Raw genomic sequence first — 12772 nt, 5'->3', positions numbered from 1 at the left:
ACGTATTTTAAACTACTACAACTCGTGAAAGGTTTCAGTTATAGCAATAAAATTACTCTTATTGAAAAACACTAGACTTTCTTGTTTAAAACCATATATAATACCTTTCTCTTGAATTAATACATACTTTTGACAAGTGTTATTATTGTAACATTGTTTTTGAAAAAAGGAACAATTGGTCAAAGGTGTATTCACTGTATTTTCTAGAAGGAATTTTTTTTATTTTACACAGAAATTGTAATTATGATGGATACAGTATGTCTTATCTACAGTAACCTCCTGTAACTATTTTAGGATGCAATTTTGGTCTTTGTGTGGTCATGTCGACGCTACTGAGACTGCGGGAAAAAAATCGCCTCTCACAAAACCCGACAAATGAAAAGGGAAGCACACCCTTCCACAGCATGCCCACACCACCTAGTGACCAATACTCGAACTACAGTCCATGTAGCGCCTCCCAGACAAGCAGGAGCCGTAAGAACACACAAAGGAAGGAAGGGGAAGAACAAGAACGCGCGCCCGTAAGGTTACGGGAGCCGGACTTTTGAGCAGGTCGCACACGCCCGTATTTTTACGGGCGTCGGCACCTAAGTGTTAGTGTCCAGCTATGAAATTTTATGGCCAATGGCCTTGCCGCAGTGGCTACAATGGTTCCCGTCAGATCACCAAAATTAAGCGCTGTCGGGTGTGGACAGTACCTTTATAAGTGACCATCCAGGCTGCCGTGCACTGTTGCCATTTTTTGGGGTGCAGTCCACCTCACGATGCCAACTGAGGTGCTACTCGACCGAATAGTAGCGGCTCCAGTCAACGAAAACCGTCGTAACGGCCAGGAGAGCGGTGTGCCGACCACACGCCACTTCTATCCGCATCCTCAGCTGAGGACGACATGGCGGCCGGACGGTACTGAAGGGCCACTCGTGGCCAAAAAACGGCATGAGGGAGTAATGAAATTTTGGGAATACATTTGTCAAGGTAACATATATAAGTGATAAACAATGCAAGAGCCAGCCGCTGTGGCTGAGCGATTCTAGGCACTTCAGTCCGGAACTGCGCGACCGCTACGGTCGCAGGTTCGAATCCTGCCTCGGGCGTGGATGTGTGTAATGTCCTTAGGTTAGTTAGGTTTAAGTAGTTCTAAGTGTACGGGACTGATGACCTCAGATGTTACATCCCATAGTGCTTAGAGCCATTTGAACAACGCAAGATCACAGATTAATTTAAGTTCGAGACAAGCCATTGCAAATCTGAAATTCTGGTACATTAATAATGAAAGCGTCACACAAAGAAATATGCATAATGTACAAATGTGTAAGTACAGTATCGAAATTAAGTAACACAGTCCCAGACAGTTTCTGTATCCTGAGCACAGCTTCGCGTGTCTAAAACACAATTTTGTAAACGTCTCTACGGCTGTGTTCTATCGATGGTTGTCGTTTTTCCCTACAGTCATTTGCACTTTGCAATAGAAAACTGCCAAAAGTGCTGCCAGGTGTCAGAGATTTCCTTAAGTTGACTCAACTGTGGGAGTGTCTTAGTACTAAAGAATAAATTGATTAAAACTTCATGCATCATGCAGCAGTTTTTGACATATCTCAAGGTTTACAATGTCGTATCTGTTGAACTATGTGTTGCACAGTGCTATATTTGTTGTGAACAGAGTTATCAGAAGCTAGTAATAAATGTTAACATCATCCATGATGCAGTAGTTTTTCACACTTCATTGTTTATGATGCTCTGATCTGTGCATCGCATGATGATATAATTTTGTAGGTTCATTCAGTGCCATAGCAGGACATCATTTGCAAAATGTGTTCCAAATGGAGTTAGTAAAAAGAAACTAATAAATTAAATGCCATGAATAATATGGCACCTCTTAGTGCATCTCAGCATTTATGATATCACATCCACTGAAGTACGATATGCAGGTGGGTCTTACCATCACAGCAATTGTTACTCTAAAGTAAGGGATGTGTGTACCAAGTTCGGTTGAAATCAGAGGAGGAGATAAAATTATCAGCACAATTTTACATGCAATTGAGTATGGTGGGACAACAAATCTCAAAAATGTAAAATTGTGCAGGTCAGCAAACATGAATACATAGTACCGTATCACTATGTTCTCAATGTGTCATAACTGGAATCAATCAGTTCATTCAAAAACCTACATGAAACAATTTGGAATGACAATGACACTGTAATTCTGTAAGAGATGTTGAAGGATTTGGAAGAGCATTTAACAGAATGGGTAGTGACTTGAATAAGATGAACATCAACAGAAGTAAAACTACGGTAATGCAATGTAGTCAAATTAAATCAGATGATGCTGAGGGAAATTGATTAGGAAATGAGATGCTAAAAGTAGAAGATGAGTTCTGCTATTTGGGCAGAAAAATGTAGTGATTGCTGACGCAGGGAGGGGATAAAATGTAGACTAGTAACTGAAAATGAGGGTTTTTTTAACATCTAATCTGCATTTATGAGTCAGGAAGTCTTTCCTGAAGGTATTTGTTGATAGTGTTGCCTTGTATGGAAATGAAACATAGATGATGAGCAGTTCAGACAAGAAAAAAATTGAAGCTTTTCAGTTGTGATCCTACAGAAGAATGCTGAAGATTAGATAGGTAGATCAAACAACAAATGAGGAGGTATTGAACAGAATTGGGAAAAGTAAAAGTTCGTGGCACAACTTGACTAAAGGAAGGGACTGGTTGCAGGTCACTTTCAGAGACATCAAGGGATCACCAGTTTAGTACTGGAGTGATGTGTGGTGGGTAAAAATTGTAGAGGCAGAAGAAGATTGACAAATACAGTAAACAGATTCAGGGGGATGTAAGTTGCAGTAGTTATTTGGAGATGATCAGGCTTTCACAGGACGATAGGATGGTATGGAGAATTGTATCAAACCAGTCTCCGGATTTAAGACAAGAACAACAACAACGAAAACACAAACGGAATGGAATGATCACATAGGCTCAGTTAAAGGTAAGGCAGGTGACAGACTTCGGTTCGTTGGTGAAATACTAGGGAAATTCAGTAGATGTAGATGAAACTAGAATAACTAATAGCAATTGAGATAGCAATTTTTATTTGTCTGGCAAAATCTAGTCTGATCGTTGGTATTTCATACAGTGGTTAATTACGCACAGTCCAGGATGTTGAGAGGACATTGTGAATGTCAGTAGGAGAATGCTTTATTCACATTGAGAAAAGTTATGCATCAAGTAACAATTCTTAAAAAAAATGTGTACTGCTTTTTCTCATTAGGAAGTAAATAAAACTGTGCATTAGTTAATAATTACTTTGCACATGTACACTGTGAAGGAGACAGCGATGTAGGTAAACGCTGTCACGATCCCAGCTAACTCATTTTAGAGAAACATTGTCTGCTGATCAACTTGGCACTTTGGGAAAGAGTAACTCATTTTTATATCATTCCCCATGATGTTATTACCTTCCCCCACCCCCCACACCTTTATCTCTTTGCACCAGTAACACATATATGATAGTTGTGTGAAATAACTAATGTATTATTCGAACAGTATTTCACTAAATTTCATTACTCACTGTATAATTTACAATTGCTGAGGACAATGATATGTTTAGTTCTTACAGGAACATTTTTTTTTAAAGTTCATGATTTACTGTGCCCACAAATTATGAGAATGTCAAAATTCAATGATGCTGGAAACTGTTTGTTTCTGGATCAAAGTACCTTATTTGGAAGCTCCTGTTCTTCTGTTTCAAGCAAAGATTTTACTTTTCCTGAAAGCTTAATATTTCAAAAGTTATTCATATTTAAAATTTTTGTATTCCAGAATATTACAGTCATAAAATGATATTATTTCCAAAATTCAGTGCCATAGTTTTGTAGTCCCAATTTTTTCATTTCCAAAAATAAATAATAATAATAAATAAATAATAAACAACTTATCAGTTTATCAATTTCTAGCTGTTAGTTTGTAATTCTTTCAGTTACAAAATTTCACTTTCTTGAAAACTACCAGTGAACCTTAGGAATGTGCTTTTAAATTAAAACTTGCCTACCATAAAATAACACCTATTACTTGACCATTTTCTATTTACACTGCTTTTTGTTAAATAAACTTATTTGGCTGCCTGCAGTATCGTGATACATTTAATTTTTGTGTTTTTTTATGTTAATATCCGAAATGCTATAGCTTAATATTTTACAGATTTGCAATTTCTGCAATACGTGCATCTATACAAAAGTGACATTTATTGTCCATGGGTCAGTGGTGGACTAGCATTCAACAAGTTCAGATCCTACGCTATTCATTTTATTTGGTCAAGTCAGTGGCTAATGTCAACATCTAGTGATTCATCATCAGATATGTTGAAGTGTAGAATTAAAGTGTACTGTTTCTAAGTCAGTCCACACCTGGTAACTGAAATTCTAACTTTTCTACTGACAAGTAGTGTGGACAGTTATTATGTGGCAGTCTGGTGGTGACATATATTTTGTGGATTATTGCCACTTGTGAAATTCTGAAACTTCTTCAAGGAGATGTAGCTGATCATTGAATTAAAGTATTTGTCAATAAATGCACAGAGGAATGGAAACCAAATTCCACAGTGTTGTGTACACCATTTAATAACAGTTCACTGTCAGCAACAACCACAGGAAGAAGTTTTTAAGAGTAGTTTGATGAGGCAGAGGCATATCAACAAGGCTGTAAGTTACAACTTGCTCACCTATCGCCGGTTGCGTTCACTAATGTGTTTTCCTCTACTCCAGTGGTACCACTGACACTTTGGTGCTAAATTTATTGTGTCAGCTTCTCTGTACAGTTTATTTATCAGCACACACAAATGAATGTTTATTTAGGCCACTACTCGTTTTCATTCATAACCTATTCCAAACAGCATAATGTGAAGAGAAACACAGTAATTCTGCATGTAGGTGGCAGCTGATCACAGAAAGAACACAAGAAATGCCCCCTCTCACACTCATACCCCCACCGGGTGTTCAAAGAAAAATGCCCGCCGCAAAAAGTCAACAAGGCACCGGCCACATTACTGAGTAGTTGAAGAGGTGCCTGGTAGATAAGATATCTCCACGAGATAACACACTGTGGGTGATAAATTGTGTCTGCCCAAATAACCACACCGCCTGTGCACTGTCTTGTTTACATTAATGATCTTCCACTTTTCCTCTCTTATGATCCCACTCTTTTCCCTTTTTGTACATTATACGGGCAACGAAATGCTTAAGGCCAGCATATCAACAGATGGCTGAAGACACAAGAACTGCGATTATATATTGACAAAATGTTTTACATATAACTGAATTCTTCTACATTGACATCTATGTCCACACAAATACTTTGCAAAACACTGTTAAGTGCATGGAAGATGTTAAGTGCATGGAAGAGAGTACTTTTGTGTTACGGAACTCTGTCCTGTTTCAATTGTATATGGACTGCAGTAAGAATGACTGCTTAAATGCCTCTCTGCTTGCTGTAATTGAGCTGATCTTGTCTTGGTGCTCCATATGGAGGTAATACATATGGCGCTGTAGTACAGTCCTAGATTCCTCACTAAATGTTGGTCCTTGAACCTGTGCAAGCAGGCTTTCTTGGGATATTGTGTGTTTATCTTCAATCACCTGTCAGTTCAGGTTTTTACAGATTTCCACAACAACCCCTCGCCCCATATGTCAACCAAAGAAACCCAACTGTTACCAATCATTCAATGAAGGCTTTCACGATCGAATGGCGCTGTTGTTGATAATTCTTCCGGGTTATATGGCCGCGGTCCATGGAATTCTTCTCTTCCTAACGTTTTGTCCAATACTACGTTGGACATCCTCAGAGGTATGGCTGGTCCTGCTGAGTCCTGCCGACTGACGAGTTGGGCGTCGGAGAGCGGCCTAAATACCGAGGAAAGAGGGCGTGGTCTAGCTTGCACGTAGTAGCCGAGAGAAAACTAGTAGATAATAGTCCGTCATAGATAAAATTCACTTATCGATTCTGTAACGCCACTGTCCATATCTCGCTTAATTTCAAGGCCTCCTCTTTTCTATTAAAACTATCTTCATGTTTATAAATTTCAATAGCCTCCCTATACAGTTGTGGATAATAGTTCGTGGTAGCACTTAAAACTGCAGTTTCAGAAAACTTAACTACATGGTCACCTGACTGAAATGCATGTTCCGCAATGGCCGATTTATCTATTTTTCCCAGTCGGCAAAGACTTTTATGCTCCTTTACCCTCGTATTCACACTTCTTTTCGTAGTACCAATATAGACCTTGCCACAGGTACACGGAATTTTGTACACACAGCTAGATGATAATGGTGGCCCTCTATCTTTAACAGAATGAAGTACTTGTCCTATTTTTCTGGTAGGTTTGAATACCGGTTTCACTTTATGTTTCAGCAAAATTTTGCCAATTCCATCAGTGACCTTACTAATAAAAGGTAAAGACACCGTGTTCTTCCATCCTTGTCCTTTGGCCTGCTGTAATTAGGTCTTAAAGCTCTATTAATTTCTTTGTTTGAGTACCCATTCTTTTCGAAGGCCTGTTTCAGATGATTCAGTTCCGTATCCAGATGTTCCGGCGTACAAATCCGTTTTGCCCTGTCCACTAAACTTTTGATTACACCTCTTTTTTGTTGTGGGTGATGATTGGAGTTCTTATGTAAGTATCTATCAGTATGTGTGCTCTTCCAAAACACTTTATGCTTTAGACTACCATCGGTCTGTCTCATGACTAACACATCGAGAAATGAAATAGCCTGGTCTTTTTCCACTTCAAAGGTGAACTGAATTTTAGGGTTTATGCTATTCAGATAATCAAAAAATTCGTCTAAGGCTTTTTTACCGTGTGTCCAAACCACGAATGTGTCTACATAACGATAAGAATGGGTACTCAAACAAAGAAAATAATTGAGTTTTAAGACCTAATTACAGCAGGCCAAAGGACAAGGATGGTACACAGCAATGGAAGAACACAGTGTCTTTACTTTTTATTAGTAAGGTTACAGATCGAATCAGCAAAATTTTGCTGAAACATAAAGTGAAACCGGTATTCAAACCTACCAGAAAAATAGGACAAGTACTTTGTTCTGTTAAAGATAGAAGGCCACCATTATCATCTAGCTGTGTGTATAAAATTCCGTGTACTTGTGGCAAGGTCTACATTGGTACTACGGAAAGAAGTGTGAATACGAGGGTAAAGGAGCATAAAAGCCTTTGCTGACTGGGAAAAATAGATAAATCGGCCATTGCGGAACATGCATTTCAGTCAGGTGACCATGTAGTTAAGTTTTCTGAAACTATAGTTTTAAGTGCTACCACGAACTATTATCCACAACTGTATGGGGAGGCTATTGAAATTTATAAACATGAAGATAGTTTTAATAGAAAAGAAGAGGCCTTGAAATTAAGTGAGATATGGACAGTGGCATTACAGAATCGATAAGTGGTTTTCATCTATGACGGACTATTATCGATAGTTACATTTATCTTTGATTAGTTTTCTCTCGGCTACTATGTGCAAGCTAGACCACGCCCACTTTCCTCGGTATTTAGGCCGCTCTCCGACGTCCGACTCGTCAGTCGGCAGGACTCAGCAGGACCAGCCATACCTCTGAGGATGTCCAACGTAGTATTGGACGAAACGTTACGAAGAGAAGAATTCGATGGACCACGGCCGTATAACCCAGAAGAATTATCAACAAGACTACCAACTGCTACCATTTGTGCTGTTCTTCTTTATACACGATGTCTCTGGAGGAGTGGTCAACTTTCAGGAATATGCATAAAAGACCATTCAAAGCAAAAAGGAAATGTAAACATGGGCTCTAAAATGCATAACTTCAGAACAATGAGCCCTTCTCCATCTTTCACACTGTGAAACAAATCTCTTCCACTCCAAGCTCTTTGCCTTCCGTATTTTGGTAGTAGGTAGTACGGACCAAAAGAGAAAAATGAATATCTAGTAAACATGGGCACTAAAATGCATACCTTAAGAGCTATAGCACTTGTTTAGTAGAAGAGATGTGTTTTACAGAAGTGAGGAAGAAAGAAAGTTCATAGCTCTTAAGGGTATGCATTTTTGACCCCACTTTTTTGCTTCAAAGAATTGCTCCTGCCGTATCCCTGGATATTGACTGTTTCTCCAAGGACCCCTGTAAATGTTCAATATTACCTATTAGTGCTGTACGGTATGGGTCACACACACTCAAGCACTGTTATAGGGTAGGTCCGACAAGCGACTTGTAGGCTGACTGCATTTCCCCAGTATTCTACCAATAAACTGAATTCTGACACTTACTTTACCTACCACGGGGCCTATGTGATCGTTCCACTTCAAATCTGCACAAAGTGCTACACCGAGCTACACTAGTCTCCAAAATTGAAGCAACGAACAGAAATTTTGTAAGGCTGCATTTATTTTGCCATAACAGAATATAAACATGTTATAGTGGAGTAGAAACAAAGTAAACAATACAGAAAATAAACAACTGCAATCTGCAGAACAGTAAACACAAATGTTCTTGGTTTTTTTCCAACTTAACAGATTTTCACACACATTGTGAGAAGTGGTTAATGTGTTCAGTATGGGGCGTGGCCGTCTATGGTAGCAACACTGGACCTCACAAGAACGGGGCATGCTGTGAATTATGTCATCAGTCTCACATTGAGGCAATAATGCCCATTATTCCTGCAGACCTGCTCGCAAGTCTTGGAGAGTGGTTGGTGGATGCGACATGATGCACCCCGTCTCCCTAGTGCAGCCCAGACGTGCTCTATGGGATTCAAATTGGGAGAGCAAGCAAGCCACATGTAGTGGTTAATAAAAAAGAAAAAGAGAAGAAAAGAAAAGAAAAGGTTGAAAATGTGGGAAGAAATGGTGAATAAAAAGGGGGTTTTAAAATCGTTAATGACCGTGAAAAAGGGAAAGACTGAAATGCAAATCGGACTTCGTATTACAGAAAAGTTATCGGACTTCGTGATTCGGAAAAGCTATTGTTGGGGTGGTCCTTGTGGCATTTCTGAGCAAAAGTCAAACCAGTTTCCACTACAAAAATTATTTGAAAGAGAACAGAACAGAGAATAACAAAATGTGATTAACAGGGGGAAATGGCGTAGATAAGAGTTCATCCTTTACCATGTTAACATGTCTTCTCTCGTGCGGTGTCCAGTTCTTGTTCTCCAAAAATCTCCTGCTTCATTCTGCATGAAAAGTCTTAGCTGCTCCGAAATTTTGCAATAAATTTCATTGTCCAGGAATTACTAATGTATACTAAACCGTCTTGATATTAAATGCAATGTATTTTACATTGCTGCTTCCATCCTCCTAATTTCATTCAACAATACGCCTGCACATCAATAAGGTTTTTTGTCTTAATCCGACCAAGACTATCTAATAAGTAAGTTAAGCTTCCGCTCTCCAAGAGACAAAAAATGGATAGAAAACAAAAAGAATTACAATTTTAGTACCTTCATTTTCTTATACATTTTCTCTGCCGTCGAGCGCTCATATAGCTGCGACGGTATAATTTATATCTGAGGGAACGAGTGTAGTGCAGGGAAATTCAAAGTCCCGCTACACACACCATGTGTGCAGTATTTCCATTTGCAAGAAAACATCAACCACCTGTGCTCTTTGAGGTCAAGCATTAACATCCTCAGTACAGAGTCCGGGCCCATAGCATCTTGCAACAAACCCGCGTGAAGTCCCAAGATCTCATCACAATATCTGACAGCAGTTAAACCTTGCCAATCGGCAAGGTTTAACTGATGTTAACTATTGCAGGTGTCATTCACAAAGAGCTGTCCGAGTGGTCAACGTAATCTTTGCCCACACCATTAGGCATCCTCCTCGACATACAGGGTGATTCAAAAAGAATACCACAACTTTAAAAATGTGTATTTAATGAAAGAAACATAATATAACCTTCTGTTATACATCATTACAAAGAGTATTTAAAAAGGTTTTTTTCACTCAAAAACAAGTTCAGAGATGTTCAATATGGCCCCCTCCAGACACTCGAGCAATATCAACCCGATACTCCAACTCGGTCCACACTCTCTGTGGCATATCAGGCGTAACAGTTTGGATAGCTGCTGTTATTTCTCGTTTCAAATCATCAATGGTGGCTGGGAGAGGTGGCCGAAACACCATATCCTTAACATACCCCCATAAGAAAAAATCGCTGGGGGTAAGATCAGGGCTTCTTGGAGGCCAGTGATGAAGTGCTCTGTCACGGGCTGCCTGGCGGCCGATCCATCGCCTCGGGTAGTTGACGTTCAGGTAGTTACGGACAGATAAGTGCCAATGTGGTGGCGCTCCATCCTGCTGAAATATGAATTGTTGTGCTTCTTGTTCGAGCTGAGGGAACAGCCAATTCTCTAACATCTAGAGATACTGTAGTCCAGTTACAGTAGCACCTTCGAAGAAAAAGGGACCAAAAACTTTATTGGCTGAAATGACACAGAAAACGTTCACCTTAGGCGAGTCACGTTCATACTGAGTTGTTTCCCACGGATTCTCAGTGCCCCATATACAGACATTGTGACGGTTGACTTTCCCGTTAGTGTGGAAAGTTGCTTCATCACTAAACACAATCTTTGAAACGAAAGATTCATCTGTTTCCATTTGAGCAAGGATAAAAATCACAGAAATCGATTCTTTTAATCTTATCAGCTGCAGACAGTGCTTGAACCAATTTCAGACGATAAGGTTTCATAACTAACCTTTTCGTAGGACTCTCCATACAGTTGATTGTGGAATTTGCAGCTCTCTGCTAGCTCTGCGAGTCGATTTTCCTGGGCTGCGAACAAATGCTTGCTGGATGCGTGCTACATTTTCATCACTCGTTCTCGGTCGTCCAGAACTTTTCCCTTTGCACAAACACCCATTCTCTGTAAACTGTTTATACCAACGTTTAATACACCACCTATCAGGAGGTTTAACACCATACTTCGTTCGAAATGCACGCTGAACAACTGTCCTCGATTCACTTCTGCCGTACTCGATAACACAAAAAGCTTTCTGTTGAGCGGTCGCCATCTTAGCATCAACTGACGCTGACGCCTAGTCAACAGCGCCTCAAGAGAACAAATGTACAACTAAATGAAACTTTATAGCTCCCTTAATTCGCCGACAGATAGTGCTTAGCTCTGCCTTTTGTCATTGCAGAGTTTTAAATTCCTAAAGTTGTGGTATTCTTTTTGAATCACCCTGTATGTCTTTTTCCACAATGTTTGTGTCCCAAAATTGTGTTCCACATTCCCTCCAGATGTGAATCCATCAAGAACCACTCTCCAGACCAAATCAGCACTTATCTGTGAAAAGAATGTTGGCCTACTGTTTGGCCATCCAGGAGGCGTGTTGACAACTCCACTCTAGAGTTCCCTTCTGTGAAGACGTGTCAGAGGTAAAAATACAGCAGGTCTCCAACAGCGCAGGCCACTATGCTGAAGCTCCCTGTATACTGCTCGACTTTATACAACACATCCACTGGGTGCTGCGAGCTCAGATGCCAGTTGCCATGCGGTACTAAGGTGGAACCGTCGTGCCCTCACAGCCAAATTATGGTCCTCTCTCTCTCTCTCTCTCTCTCTCTCTCTCTGATGTCACACGTGGTCAGCCCTGCTCTGGTCTTTGGGGTATAGTTTTGGTCTCAATAAACTGTCACCACACCCGAGAAACAACAGAACGATCCACATTAAGCCATCAGACCACATTAGCTTGCGACTGTCCTGTTTACATTCTTTCTATGGCCTCCAACGCAAAGATTCTGGTCGGTATCTTCTCTGTGCCATATTGCACTGTCTGTGGCTGTGTACATAGTGATTGTGGATGCGGTACTATCCGGCAAACACTACTCTGTTCGATAGGTGCCCTGGCGTCATCTTTGGCTCGCTTGTCCGTTGACTGGAATGCCACCTTCTGTGCAGAACATGATCATACGGACATCTGTTGACAGTTTGTATGATTATATCATGAATTAGACACAGGACTGGGAAATAGCAATTTGCTGCTTTAATTTTGGACACATCAACAAAAGCAAAACGAGGATAATGGAATGTAGTCGAGTTAGATCGGGTGATGCTGAGAGTATTAGATTAGGAAATGAGGCACTTAAAGTAGTAAAGGAGTTTTCCTATTTGTAGAGCAAAATAACTGATGAGGGTAAAAGTAGAGAGGATATAAAACGTAGACTGGCAATGGCAACAAAAGCGTTTCTGAAGAAGAGAAATTTGTTAACATCGAGTATTGATTTAAGTGTGAGGAAGTTGTTTCTGAAAGTATTTGTAAGGAGTGTAGCCATGTATGGAAGTGAAACATGGACGGTAAATAGTTTGGACGAGAGGAGAATAGAAGCTTTCGAAATGTGGTGCTACAGAAGAATGCTGAAGATTAGATGGGTAGATCACATAACTAATGAGGAGATATTGAATAGAATTGGGGAGAAGAGAAATTTGTGGCGCAGCCTAACTAGAAGAAGGGATCGGTTGGTAGGACATGTTCTGAGGCATCAAGGGATTACCAATTTAGTACTGGAGGGCAGTGTGGAGGGTAAAAATTGTAGAGGGAGACCAAGAAATGAATACAGTAAGCATATTCAGAAGGGTGTAGGTTGCAGTATGTACTGGGAGATGAAGAAGCTAGTACAGGATAGAGTAGCATGGACAGCTTCATCAAACCTGTCTCAGGACTGATGACCACAACAACAACAACAACAACAACAACAATTTTGGACACCAGTATATTTGTATGAGTTGACTGATTCCAA

The 12772-nt window shown here is 40.1% G+C and overlaps 1 protein-coding gene across 1 annotated transcript in view; it reads right to left on the bottom strand.

Annotated features, from left to right (window-relative positions):
- The window catches only part of LOC126426662 (serine/arginine repetitive matrix protein 2-like), a 288117-nt gene that overhangs the window by 175745 nt on the left and 99600 nt on the right, over positions 1–12772 (bottom strand). The gene's annotated exons all lie outside the window — the stretch shown is intronic.

Source organism: Schistocerca serialis, chromosome 11 (genome assembly GCF_023864345.2).
Source record: "Schistocerca serialis cubense isolate TAMUIC-IGC-003099 chromosome 11, iqSchSeri2.2, whole genome shotgun sequence".
In the NCBI taxonomy this organism is placed as follows: Eukaryota; Metazoa; Arthropoda; class Insecta; order Orthoptera; family Acrididae; genus Schistocerca; species Schistocerca serialis.
The sequence above is the reverse complement of the archived record's forward strand: the minus strand, read 5'-3'. Positions and strand labels throughout refer to the sequence as shown.